Below are 14389 nucleotides of genomic sequence, written 5' to 3' on the forward strand. Positions count from 1 at the left end.
ATTACTATGGGGAATGGCACGAGTGGTTCAAAAGTTCCATTTTCCTCTGGTTAGGCTGGATAAATGGTGCCATCTAGTGGCGCGCAGTTGAACCAAGCAAGCAGAAAATTGTTCAATGGCCATTGTTGCTGCTGTGGCTCCCGCTACTTTTGCTCTGCTGGTACTGCCCAGGTGAAAATTATTCCTATTCCCAGCTGGGTTATGAACTCTGGAAATTTTTCCAGGCTGGAAACTCTAGCTGGGAATGAAAAATGTTTCCAGCCTGGAAATATTTTCAGTTCCGTAACGCAGTTGGGCATGGAAATATTCCCAGCTGAGAATGGAAGCATTTCAAGCAGGAAACAGGTTGATGCAAGCCTTGAAAGAATGTCCAGATTTTCACCTCACTGCTATTGCATACGTATTAGCATCTAGTTCTTCAAAACCTGTTCACCCAGATCACTCAACACAGACAAAGAAAATGGTTTCGAAACTTGACAACATTTATTGGAATTCCTAAAAACATTTATTGGAACGCGTGTAGCAAGTGCTGGCACATAGTATCTCGAGATGTGGAATGAGTTGGTTGCATCCTTGTACACCACCTGAAAAAGTATAACCTCACCAACCCACATGAACAGCATCAATACAGCCTTGAAACGAAGTATGATGCACCTTTATCATGCACCCAAGATAACAGCAGCGTGTAAAGCAAAGGTCCTTTTCAGAAACAATTGATGGGCATTGCAGTTTAAGCTGCAACAATTATTAAGCAACTACTAAGAAATAATTATTTTTTATCGATCTTAAACTACTTCAAATGAACGCCAAATTACTTCACGCGCACATATGTAATTGATGGTGTTAGTTGCAAAGACGCATGCACGCCATTGGCACAAGCATTGCGACAGTCTTTTTGCCCAAACGGTCTGTAATGCATTTAGCGCGTACAGAAACATTGCGAAAAAATATTGAGGACAACCATGCCTAAATTATATAGGCGCAAAACTTACCTCCACACGGTAGAATCACAGTTGACATAATCCATTTCTCACGATCGGTGCTCAGTCCAACACATCACAGTTGACATATCCATCTCCTACGACCGGCGCTCGATCCCACACATCGCACACAGTACAGCAGTAAAAACCACTTGAATGCACTCTCATAACTTGTAGCACTTTCCAGAGATAAAACTGAACTATTTCATAGAACTTCCACACAGGTATTCGTCAAGGAAAATCACTAGACTAGCGTACAGCGAGCATGCACACGTGCAACTTGCTCCACGACTAGCCGCCATTTGTTATACGAAACTGCGGTCATGCTGTGGGGGCTAATAAGGATTTATTCATTTTACTGGACCACTGTCGTTGATTATGTTACTTTAAAAAAAAGAATATTACTTTTCCTATGCAGTATGAGTAATAAAGAGTAGGCTATTACTTAAATAAATTGCGTTAAAAAGCACTGAGAAATGTTACGACAATGGTGCTACTAGTGCTAATGAGATGCCAACAATAATCATGGCAGCACGTTGATTTTTGTGGTTCGTGGCTGTGGCATCGAAAAGAGCATGCTAGCAAAGCTTACAAATATTAGATTGAGGCAGTCAATGGTGAACTTAAAAGTAAGGCTTCTTTTAACAAAGAAGAAACTGGTATTGTTTAAAGCTATAGGTGCAGCGGCTTAATGAGTAATTGAGCAAGCACCTGGTTGAACATCTACAGTTATAACATTTTGTAACGGCGTGTTCGCCGGGTGCACGACTATACGGTCAAATAAAAGTAGGTCAGACCCTGCCTTATATTTAATTCCCAGCTGTACGAGGCACCTAAAACCAGAGCAGTTAAATGTGTGCTGTATGATCTTAGTCGTTGACAGGATTTTTTTTTTTTTTTTTTGAGGGGGGGGGGTGCAAACTCGTGTTGCACCACTGCTGGGGTAGGGAAAAAGTGCTGGTATAGCTTGGGTGGGGGAAAATGTTGATGTGTATTGAGGAGTGCAAGTACCCCTTTTCCAACCTCCTGCCGACACACATGCATGCATGTGATTAATACTCTGAGCCATCCTCAAATACACAGCCTGCATTACCAAGAGGTCACTTTTCATTGGGTCTAGGAAAAAAAGTCGAGTTTTGGTATTTGATTTGTAAGGCTTGGGACTTTAGATAGCAAAAATGCGGGAAAAAAAACCCCTTGAGTTGCATTCCAGGAAACATGGTAAACACTTAAATCTGTCCCTTCTATGTAGACCACTTTTTGTTTGGCTCAAATTTCTTTTGTCTAATAACTACTTTCAAACAGGAAAACTTCATGCTAATCGAGCAAATTATTTCCCAACTGCAAGATGGAAAAAAATTCTTGCTGGAAATATCACTTCCAAACTGGGACTGGAAAACTTCAAACAGGAAATAGAAATGATTCCCGACCGGAAAGCCATTCCCAGCTGGAAATATAACTTTCAAACTGATACTGAAAAGCCTCAAGCTTTAAATGGCTTTCCAGTCGGGAATCATTTCCATTTGCAGCCTGGAAATACCATTCCCAGCTGGAAATGGCATTTCCAGGTAGGAATGGGAAATTCCCCACCTGAATAGCAGTTTCCAGTTAAAATCCAGGCTGGAAACTCAATTTCCAGCTGGGAGTTCACATCCCATTTTCATGTGGGTAGTATCAGCAGTTACCTAGTTAAGGCGGGCAATGTTGGGCACGGCAACAGTGACGTCAGAAAAAGCGCTTTCAGACGAGCGATTTAAAGTGCACTAACACGATGTGGACAATTGAAACATGATTTTATTTCAAAATAAGCACTTCCTTGGCACAAAATGAGCATTACAGGATTGTGCATTTCTGTTTTAACGATGTCGACTTAATATTTAACTTTAGTGTTTCTTTAAATGATCATATTTACTGCCACCCTGGGCTTGACATTGATGACTATGGCTAAAATCTTGCAAAGCTGTCTTTAAACTAAATGTCCAGTAGTTATTGCCAAGAGAAACTGTATTCAGTTCATCTGCTGGTGGTTTCAGCAGGAGGGCTCGACATTTTGTTAGTAGGGTTTTGGTTGCAGTGATATTTGTCATAAATAATCGGTTTTGGTGGCACCATGGAATACAGGCAAGTGCGGGCTCCGACTTCCTCTGCTCACCTGCCAATAACAAGACATGAAACAAAATAGTGAACTACGATATTCTACAGCACATCTGTAAATGTCTTGACTAAAGTCACTCATGCACGTTGCACTTAAAGCAGATAAAATAAAAAGAATCCATACTTTGCCACAGCTCACACATCGGTGTAAGCAGTGGCCTCATGAAATGCTTATGACATTTCACTTTATGGTCAGATTTTTCTTCACTTAGTAAGTGAAATGGGGTAGCCAGAAACGTACTGTGTCAATTTAGCAGTGACCTAATAGTTACCCAGTGGTGGCTTCGTCTCACTTGAGTGAGTGAGAATTCATTAGAAGGTAGAGAGGTTGGCCTGAACTAGTTCGCTCTAGCCTGCTACTCTACACAGGGGATAAACGAAAGAGGGATGAAGCATGATGATGGGTGCAAGAAGAGGTGGTGTGTATGTGCAGTGGCCACTTAGCTTAGCACTCTACGATCTAGTATCTAGTCCAGTGCTTTTGATAGTCTAAAACAGCCTTTGTAGCAGCTTTTGACACTGTTTGGTCGTTGATTACTGACAACATGTGGCTTTCACTCAGTGGCGTTCGTCCGATGCTTGCCAACATTGTAGTTAGCATTTTTCTTTGCGCCACGTATAATGGGCAGTCACAAAATATATGAGCTTAAGTTTCGCGCACTTGGCAGTGCTCACAATTCGAGCTGTTCGCACGGTCGATTAGGTGGGTGTAGTGACGAGTGAAGGAGATGCCCAGGCGAAACCGGTTCAGTATATTAGCATGTCTTCGGCTGATTTTAGCCGGAAAACAAAAAGTCACATCAGGGTCTGTTTTCTGCAGATGCTTGTTCCGATGATCTGGTAGCAACCAGTAAGTGGCAACGCATTCGTGCATGAGCGACCTCAACAATGTGTTGACGTCACTTCGCAAGTACGGTACCTTGACGTACATAAAAGCGTTTTATACTGCCGCTCTTGCTTCGTTATCGGCTAGTTCGTTGCCAACCAGGCCGCAGTGTCCAGGAATTCATTGGAGTATAATCAAGGGACCACTCCTGTGTGTCAGGTCGAATGCTTGGATGATTCCTAACGCTAACACGTAAAATTGGCCTCTTCTTGAGCATGAATGGATGGCCTGAAGAGCTGATTTTGCATCGGACAGAATCGTCCATTTACGCGGTGCTTGGCTTTTCTCAAATTTTATGGCTTCCTGTATAGCAACAAGTTCTGCACCTGTCGAAGATGACCTGTGATCTAATTTGTACTGTCGGGAAATACCGAGTTGAGGGATCACGAAGGCTGCAGCTGAGGCAGATGAAGTTACGGATCTATCAGTGTAGATGCGCACAGAGTCACTGTATCGGTCATCCAAATGTGCCAAGGTGAGTTGCTTGAGGGCAACATTAGAAACATGCGATTTATACGAAATTTCACGTATGTGAACGCATACCAGCGGTTTAGTCAATGTCCATAGAGGCACTCCGAGGATTACGGAAGGTGCAAAGCCTGAAGGGATCAAATGCGTATCGAGTCATTCTACCATACAACTTTATAGGGAGAATCTGGAAAGAAACCTGGCTGTTTTGTTGTCTCTTTCATACACCTAACAGCTGCATGCTACAGTATTCTTCAGTTAGACTGTTTGGTTTCATCATACCTCTGTGCTGAGAAGGCTCATGCATCCCAAAATGGGACTGCTAGGCACAAAGTTGCTACACCTTCATAGTCTGACATACAGTGGCGTACGCATTATCTTGATGTGCTTGATAGCCATTGGGGATGTGATATTAAAGTGTTTGTCGATGCAAGCATTCCTTTCGTTTTCATTCAGAGTTTACAACTCTGGTTTAGTGAACTAATGCTTGAGGCCCATGTACTTAAATTTAGGTGCACGTTAAAGAACCTCCCGTGGTCGAACGTTCGGTAATCTTCCACTATAGCACCTCTCCTAATCATATCATGGTTTCGAGACATTAAACCCTAATAATTATTATTGTAGTTATTATTATTGAACTAAATCTTTATATCAACATACAGCCTTGCTCAGTTGCAAGATTGTTTAATCTTTATTGCAGTGGAACATTCCGCCTTAAGGTGGTTCTGCTAAAACTCTTGTTCACAGTGTATACTGGCTCAATGCGTTCAAACGCACGCATGCAACATCGTAGACTGAAAACCCAGAATTTTAAGGAGGGGGGGGGGGGGGGATCCTGAAAAATTCTTGAAACTCTTCATAAGTAGAGACATTCCTTGAAATCTTTGAAAATCAGTGTTTTACCACTCCGCACACTTACCCTGCACAGCTATAGACTGTAGGGATTTTTAGTAGGGTACTACTTAAAAAGTGGCGAAAAGCAGCATGCGTGCCTGTGAAGTAATCTGTAATGCCGGCATTTTAAGCCACTCAGGGAGACCGTAGCCACCCTGTGGAGCAATCATAGCTGAAAAAGACTGTGGATTGGAAAATGAGTCGACTATCCTACTGGTGGTCTGTAAGCGTATAGTGGATGGAGTAATGTTTGCCGAGTAGGGACTTACATTTGAATTTATGCAGTCAAAACATATTTATCTGCCATCCTTTTGAATTCTTGCTCCATAAGCAGCATGGTTTTCTTTATTCTTCAGTATTACCTCTTATCTTTATTGTTATCTGTGATACTGTCAAAAACACTGAGATAATGAAATAATGAACTACGAGATCATTAAGGAGATGGAACTTTCAGTCCAGGGAAAGTTATTAGAACCAATGTAATGTAAATAAGAAGAAAGAAAAGTGGGTGAAAAAATAACCTGCTGTGTGCAAGAATCGAACCTATGACCTTCGAATAACGCGTTCGATGCTCTCTCTCTCTCTCTCTCTCTCTCTCTCTCTCTATATATATATATATATATATATATATATATATATATATATATTGTGAGCATCATTACTCATTCCATCTTTTCATCTGTACATACTCATCATCACCACTCCTGTTTAGGTTGTGGGGCACATACTCGAGACAATAAAGAAGAGTCTTGAGGGTACTGGACGCCATCTTACAAGTGGTGGAGAGTGCTGCCCGATTCCTGCATCCTCTCGCGCTCTCGGACAACTCCAGCATCTTCTAGAACACATCTCTGGAGCTCCGTTCAGGCCGCCGCTTCAACGACCTGGGTTCGGTAATGTCGCAAGCCGACCAGCTCAGCGCAGCAGCTGCGTCATCGCTCCCAACGGCAAGAAACCCTTCTCACCTGGTCACCAGCCCTCAAAAGGATCCTCCGCTGTTCGCAGGGCTTCCGGGTGAGGACGTGGAAGACTGGCTTGAGGAGTATGACCGCGGGAGTGCCATCAACAACTGGGATGAGCCTGCGAAACTGACCCACGTTGCATTCTACTTGAGCGGCGTCGTAAAAACGTGGTTTTTAAACCACGCTACAGATTTTACGACATGGCCCGCCTTTACGCGCCAGCTCCGCCAGATTTTCGCCAACCCATCAGTGCGCTCGGATATCGCCAAAAGGCTTGGTGGTGCACGTGTTCAACGACCCGGCGAGTCTTACACTTCTTACATTGAAGATGTTCTCGCCCTTTGCCTCCGCATCGACAACCATATGGCAGAAAACGATCGTGTGCGCCACCTGCTAAAAGGCATTGCGACTGTCTCTTTTAATGCACTTGTGGTGCAGAATCCCCAGACCGTAGCCGATGTTGTAGCTACCTGTCAGCGCCTCGAGGAGCTTCAAACCACTGGGGTGCAACCTGATATGCCTGATCTCAGCTCGAGTCATGACACAACAGAGCTGCGTGCATTGATCCGCTCTATCATCCCCGAGGATCTTCATGCACAGACTTCACCTCGCCACCTTGATATTCGAACGACGTCACCTGCTACAAGTTTATGGGACGTCGTGAGGGAGGAACTGGCCTTGATCACAGGCACACCAGTTCCAAGCTCACATCCCGTGCCCATGCCAAGTTATGCTCACGTTGCTGCAACGACGGCTGCGCCCCACCAAAGCCTGGCCTCGGTGACTGTCACACCTGTTCAGAGTTCATATCTTGTGACCATGCCAACTTATGCTCAGGTTGCTGCTAGGACACCTGCACCCCAGCACAGCCCAATGCAGCTACCAGCGCCCGATGTGCATGGTTCGCTCAACTCGTTCGCACCGCGACCATCTTCTCAGCCTTACAACACCTGGCGCACTACACGACCGACTTGCTTTTATTGCGGCATCCGTGGTCATATTTCAAGGTTTTGCCGACGCCGTCAACGAGACGAAAGACGAAGCTACGGTGACTATGAACGGGATGACTTCTACCCAACTGGACCACCCTATCGCCAACTGTATCAGAACAGCACACGCCGGTTGCCGTCTCCGCAGAACTTTGCCTCAGTTGGCAGTTCCCGTTTCTCACGTCGTCGATCACCTTCATCAATGCGGCGTTCCTCCTCTCCCCTTCGACCTTGTACGTCGATTCGCGACCACCAACTGGAAAACTAAACAGTGCAGCTTCGGGAGGGAAAGCTGCATCTTTCGAACTGCGTCAAACTCCTCCAGACCGCCCATCAAATGTTTTATTGGTGTATGTTGAAGGTATACAGACAGAGGCACTAGTAGACACAGGCGCATCACTTTCCGTGATTCGTGCAGACTTTTGTGCCCGCTTGAAAAAAGTTAGGACGCCAGACGATGGCCCTTCCCTTCGTTGCGCAGATGGAGTCCTTATTCAGCCTTCAAGTGTTTGTACAGTCTGCGTTTTCATAGATGGCATTCTTCACCACATTCAGTTTCTTGTACTTCTTTTGTGCACTCACACAGTCATTTTAGGATGGGACTTCCTTTCTTCGGCGTCAGCTTTCATATCGTGTCGTCAGCGAGTAATTCATGTCAGCTACTGAGAGTTCATCTGATGTCAATCCATACAGCTTCCGTTTCGTTGCTGCCGCGGATTGTTTTATTTCGCCAGGAGATGAACGAACTCTCACAATCGCTTCGGATACTATAGTTAACGGCGACGTGTTCATTGCTCCATCAGTTCGCTCCAAACCTGCGGGGCTTATCATTGCACCCGGCCTTGTGCGGTTTAACGACGGTAAGGCATTGGTCACCGCCTTAAACCTAACTTCTTCGCCAGTGATGCTGCCCAGGGCACTGCTGTGAGCTGCTTCGCTGACAGCGAGCCTTTTTCGCTGGTTTCTCTTCACGCAGAATCACCGCCTTTGTCTGCTACAACCGATACCAAGGCAACCACTGCTGCTCTAAATGCTACCATATGTCCTCACCTCACTGCTGAGCAAAAGAAAGACCTCTTAGGCCTTCTCCAAAAGCACAGCTTTTCGTTCGACGTACATTCCAAAGTTTTGGGCCGCACCTCTGTTGCAGAGCACAGCATCGAAACCGAAGGCAGCTCCATTGTGCTCCGCCGCCCATACCGTCTGTCTTCGGCGGAACGGCAAATGTTTGAGGAAAACGTCGCCAAAATGCTCAAACGGGATATTATTCGACCTTCATCCAGCTCTTGGTCGTCTCCTGAGGTGTTGGTCCAGAAAAAGGATGGCTCTGTCCACTTTTGTGTTGATTACAGAGCGCTCAATAAGATAATGAAAAAAGATGTATATCCGTTGCCACGCATAGATGATGCCCTGGACTCCCTACAATGCACAGAATATTTCTCCAGCCTTGACCTTTGATCCGGGTATTGGCAAATACCTATGCGCGAAGCAGACAAGGAGAAAACAGCGTTTGCAATGCCTGAAAGGCTTTACGAGTTCAACGTCATGCCTTTTGGCTTATGCAACGCTCCAGCAACATTCGAGCGCATGATAGATACTGTCTTACGTGGTTTCGAGTGGAAAACCTGCTTGTGCTATTTGGACGACATCGTAATTTATTCTTCTACTTTTCCTCGGCACCTTAAGCGTTTGGACGAAGTTCTTACGTGCATTTCGAACACTGGGCTTCAGCTCAATACAAAGAAGTGCCACTTCGTCAGCAGGAGCATCAAAGTATTGGGTCACCTTGTCAGCAAAGATGGTGTCCGACCCCACCCCAACAAGGTTGCTGCCGTAATTAATTTTCCACGTCCGAGCAATCAAAAACAATTGCGAAGTTTCCTGGGCCTGGCATCTTACTTCCGCCGCTTTATCAGTGACTTTGCTGCTATTGCGGGGCCATTACACAAGCTTCTGACGTCAGGAACGGCCTTCACTTGGACTGACGAGTGCGAGTGTGCTTTCCAAGCCCTTAAACGTGCTTTGTGATCAAACCCCATCCTCCGTCACTTCGATGAGAGCGCACCCACTTTCCTTCACACAGATGCCAGCGGCCACAGAATCGGTGCCGTCCTCCTCCAGCGCGACGACACTTCATGTGAGCGAGTAGTTGTGTATGCCAGCCGCGCACTAACACCTGCGGAGCAGAACTACTCGATAACAGAGCAGGAATGTCTTGCTGTCGTTTGGGCCATCCAGAAGTTTCGATCTTATCTGTATGGACGCCACTTCACTGTCATTACCGACCACCATGCCCTATGCTGGTTGTCCTCGCTGAAGAATTTGTCTGGGCGACTCGGTCGCTGGATACTCCGTTTGCAAGAGTACACTTTTGACGTTGTGTACAGGTCTGGCAAACAGCATCAGGATGCCGACGCTCTCTCTCGCTGCCCTCTACCGTTTTCATCTCCAACCATGCATCCTCGATGCCCCTCAGGTGATCAAGCGGCTTCCTCTGCACTCACGTTATCACCCCTGGCAGTTGCTGGGTCACTATCTTTAAACAGCAGCACTCAGTTTGCCGCGTGCCAACATCACGATTCATACTGTAACCGCATCATCGGGTACTTGAATGACTCGCCTTCTCCACCTAATGCCAGACTACGTCGTCAGCTATGGCAGTTCAAGCTAGACAACAGTGTCCTGCAGCGCTATACTTACAATGCGGATGGGCATCGGTGAGTGCCAGTACTTCCCCGTTCACTGCGAAAACAAGTTTTCGAAGCACTCCACGATGACCCATCAGCTGGACACTTGGCATTTCAGAAGACCTACAACCGCGTTAGGAGCCGTTTCTTCTGGCCTGGTCTTTCTACCTTTGTGGCTAATTATGTCGCTTCTTGTGCACTGTGTCAACGCCGGAAACGGCCAACTTCTGCTCCTGCTGGATTATTACAGCCCATTCCATGTCCCGGTACACCTTTTGTCGTTGTCGGAATAGACCTCGTCGGACCACTTCTCGTAACGCCAGCGGGCCACCGCTGGATCGTCACAGCCGTCAACCACCTCACACCATACGCGAGACCGCTCCTCTACGCACTAGCTCCGCCTCAGACGTTGCCGCCTTCTTTTTAGAAGCCATTGTGTTGCGTCATGGTGCACCTCGCACGTTGTTGAGTGATCGGGGCAAGGCCTTCATGTCGGCAATTCTTGACGAAATTCTAAAAACTTTGTGGCAGAGTTCATAAGACCACATCCGCTTACCACCCGCAGACAAATGGCCTGACAGAGCAATTCCACCGGACTCTAATCGACATGATATCCATGTACATCGGACCGAACCACGATAATTGGGGCAAAATCTTGCCGTTCGTAACGTTTGCACATAACACCGCTGTTCAACGAACCACAGGGTATTCACCTTTCTTCCTCGTCTATGGTCGTGCGCCGACATTCACTATTGACGCCTCTTTCTTCAATGTAATGACAAAAACGTCCACGACTACGCCAGAAAATTTCGTCTCCAGGCTCGCTGACGCACGGCAGCGTGCTCAACGCAACACGGAGGCTAGTCAACTAGACCGCAAACAACGCTATGACAGCTTTCGTCGAGACGTCACCTTCCGTCCTGGAGATGAAGTACTACTTTAGACGCCTGTTCGTACACCCGGATTGTGTGAAAAGTTTCAGTCATGCTTTCTCGGACCTTACGTTATTAGTGAACGAACATCTCCTGTCAATTACTTTGTCACTCCCATCGAGGGTTCTTCGGACCGTCGTTACCGTGCATCTGAGTTAGTTCACGTTTCACGCCTTAAACCCTTTGTTCGCCGTACCTTTCCCGCCTAAGTCTCGGCCGGGCCGGCCGCTCAAGTGCGCGGGGAACATAAGTGTGAGCATCATTACTCGTTCCATTTTTTCATCTGTACATACTCATCATCACCACTCCTGTTTAGGTTGTGGGGCACATACTCGAGACAATAAAGAAAAGTCTTGAGGGTACTGGACGCCATCTTACAATATATATATATTGTGAAGAAGAAGATGTGCCTGCAGCAAGCAGCATCGCCAAAGCCCGGCTCTCTCGGCTCGTGCTTTGGTTCGTTGCTGTGCCGATCGCTGGACGGTTCTTCACGCTGTCTCGTCGCTGTCTTTAACAGCTAATAAACCTCCTCACATTTGGTGGAAGATGCTGGTAATCCCCGTTGCTACACCCTGGAGCTGCGAAGCCGCACGCTACCGCCTGTCATGGCTGACAACGCCACTACATCGACGCCTTCGCCCCAGTTCAACTGCCCTGGCCATCCTAGGCTACGGGCCCCGAAGGTCTTCAGTGGTGCGGATGGGACCGTCGTCGAAGACTGGCTCGAGCACTATGAACTGGTGAGCGCCAACAATAAGTGGGATGAAGCCGACAAGCTGGGCCACGTCATATTTATCTCAATGGCGTCACCGAATTGTGGTTTAACAACCACAAACACAACATCTCCACATGGAGCGTCTTCAAGACGTCATATGCTGAAGTGTTCAGTCGGCAGGCTGTCCGCAAGCAGTGGGCAGAACAGCGCCTGCGCGTCCGCTCTCAGCAGACTGGCGAGACCTTTACCAGCTATATTGAGGACGTCGTCGACCTTTGTCGACGTGCGAATGACATCATGCCCGAATCTGACAAGGTCAAACACATCCTGAAGGGCATCGACGACGGCGCATTTCAAATGCTCTTGGCAAGAAATCCGAGCACAGTTTCCGAAGTCGTCAGCTTGTGTCAGAGCTACGACGAGTTGAAGAAGCAACGCACTCTGACTCGGCAGCCTCAGCATGGTGGTGAGTCACTGACCAGTTTCGACACACTGCCTGACAATTCACCGTTGCTTCAGCAAGTTCGAGCCTTCGTCCGTGAGGAAGTCGCCCGCCAACTTTCCCTAGTGCCCTTCACTCACGAGACCACCACTTGTCTACCTGCCCCACTTCGCACTGCTATTTCGGAAGAGGTTGCCCAAGCTGTTCCTCTTGCGCACCACGAGTCGCCTCTATCCAACCGTGTTCACTGCCAGCGTGTCGCGCAGCCGGTAGGCCCTCCTGTCGCCTATCCGCCAGCCGTGCCGCCTGTGGCCGCACCCCTAGCCTATGCAGCGCAGCCTGTGGCTCCTCCTGTCGCCTGTTCGTAAGTGATGCAGCCTGTAGCAGCGCCGTTCACATATGCAAATGCTGTGCGTAGGCTTCCGGAACCACCCTACACCTCGCGCTCACAGCCCGAACACCCGGCTGCTTATACTGCACCTTGGGCGGCACTACCAGTCGCCAATCCTTGGAGGACGCCCGATAACCGACCAATATGCTACGCCTGCTTCACTCCCGGACATGTTGCCTGCTACTGCCGCCATCGACCTCAGACGTTCGGCGACTATGTCCGATCGTCGCAACCCGGCAGCCAACCCTTCGCGCAATACGGGCCGGTCTCGTCACCTCGCTATGCCCCTCCCAACGACCCCGACTTCGTGAGGCCGCGCGCACCCTCTCCTCGTCGGCGATTGCCCTCCCCCATGCGTCGCCGGCCCAGACCCTCTGACCAGGAAAACTAAGCACCGCAGTTCAAGAGGCAAGAACTGCGCCATTTTCGAACTGTATAAGCCCTCGCCCCTCTCCTGCTAACGTGGTCGCAGTAACTGTTGAAGGTTATTGTACTTTCGCCCTTGTAGACACCGGCGCCGCTGTTTCTGTTATTGCCGCTAATGTCTGCCATGTATTATGTAAAGTCACGACGCCGCTTTCGGGACTGTCACTCCACACCACAAGTGCACAGCAAGTAACGCCTCTCGCAGCCTGCACTGCAAGAGTGTCCATCGAAGGCATTGTTTACATTGTGGAGTTTATTGTCCTCGCTGTCTGTTTGCATGATGTCATCCTCGGAAGGGACTTCCTATCCCGCCATAATGCCGTCATCGACTGCGCACGCGCTGAAGTTGAGTTTTCACCCTTTTGTGAGGTCCCATTACTTGACTTTCTTCATCAGCCGCCGAAGTTGTTCGTGCATAAAGATACCGATATTCCACCTGAAAATTTCGCACTTGTTCCAGTTTTATGCAACGCCTACACTGACGCTACAGTCTTTTTCATGCCTTCCGATATCTTCACGAGTCGTCAAGCTCTTCCGCTGCCTTTCGCGACGATTGACCTTGCCGCCGGAAGAAGCAATATGTTCATACTCAACCCGCTTTCCACACCTGTCACTTTGCTTGCGGTGGAATGTCTCGGCCGCATGCAGGATCTAGACCCTTCGTCTTTGGTTGATGTCCTGGATGACTACTGCGACCACCTAAAATCACTGTCGGCGCTCGAAGAGTCGTCCAAGGATACGTTTTCCAGCGCCATCGCCGACACCCTCACTCCCACCAAACATGCCGACCTGCTTGATCTTCTGCATGAGTTTCGGAATTCTTTCGATGTGTCGCAATCTCAACTAGGCCGCACGTCGCAAGTCAAGCATCATGTTGACACCGGCCTACACCAGCCACTGCGTCAAAGACCATACCGTGTCTCCACTGAAGAGTGCCGCGTCATCAACGATCAAGTCGGAGATATGCTTCGTAGAGGCGTCATTCGACCATCTCACAGTCCCTGGGTGTCTCCTGTCGTCCTGGTGCGTAAGAAAAACGGATCTATCCGATTTTGCATGGACTATCGTCGTTTGAATAAGATAACCCGCAAGGACGTATATCCTTTGCCGCGCAGTGATGACGCCATTGACACCCTTCACGGAGCGGAATTCTTCTCGTCGCTAGATTTGCAGTCTGGCTACTGGCAAGTTCCAGTGGCTGAAGCCGATCGCCAAAAAACTGCATTTATTACACCTGACGACCTATACGAGTTTGTCATGCCCTTTGGGCTTTGTAACGCGTCCGCCATGTTTGAACGACTTATGGATAATACGCTACGTGGCCTCAAGTGGAATATGTGCCTCTGCTACCTCGACGATGTCGTGGTTTTCTTGCACGACTTTCCTACGCACCTCCTTCGCCTCGGGCACGTTTTGACTTGTCTGACCAACGCTGGCATGCAGCTTAACCTGAAAAAATG

At 48.0% G+C, this 14389-nt stretch overlaps 1 protein-coding gene and 1 long non-coding RNA gene across 3 annotated transcripts in view; one reads left to right on the forward strand and one right to left on the reverse strand.

Moving 5' to 3' along the window:
• The window catches only part of LOC119187392 (importin-4), a 227334-nt gene that overhangs the window by 10321 nt on the left and 202624 nt on the right, over positions 1-14389 (forward strand). The gene's annotated exons all lie outside the window — the stretch shown is intronic.
• Positions 462-2452, reverse strand: LOC142775969 (uncharacterized). The gene is made up of 2 exons (XR_012887196.1): positions 993-2452; positions 462-584 (listed from the first exon to the last, which is right to left on the reverse strand). It is a non-coding gene; the product is annotated as an uncharacterized LOC142775969 (long non-coding RNA).

The sequence above is a fragment of the Rhipicephalus microplus genome, chromosome X (assembly GCF_043290135.1).
Source record: "Rhipicephalus microplus isolate Deutch F79 chromosome X, USDA_Rmic, whole genome shotgun sequence".
In the NCBI taxonomy this organism is placed as follows: domain Eukaryota; kingdom Metazoa; phylum Arthropoda; class Arachnida; order Ixodida; family Ixodidae; genus Rhipicephalus; species Rhipicephalus microplus.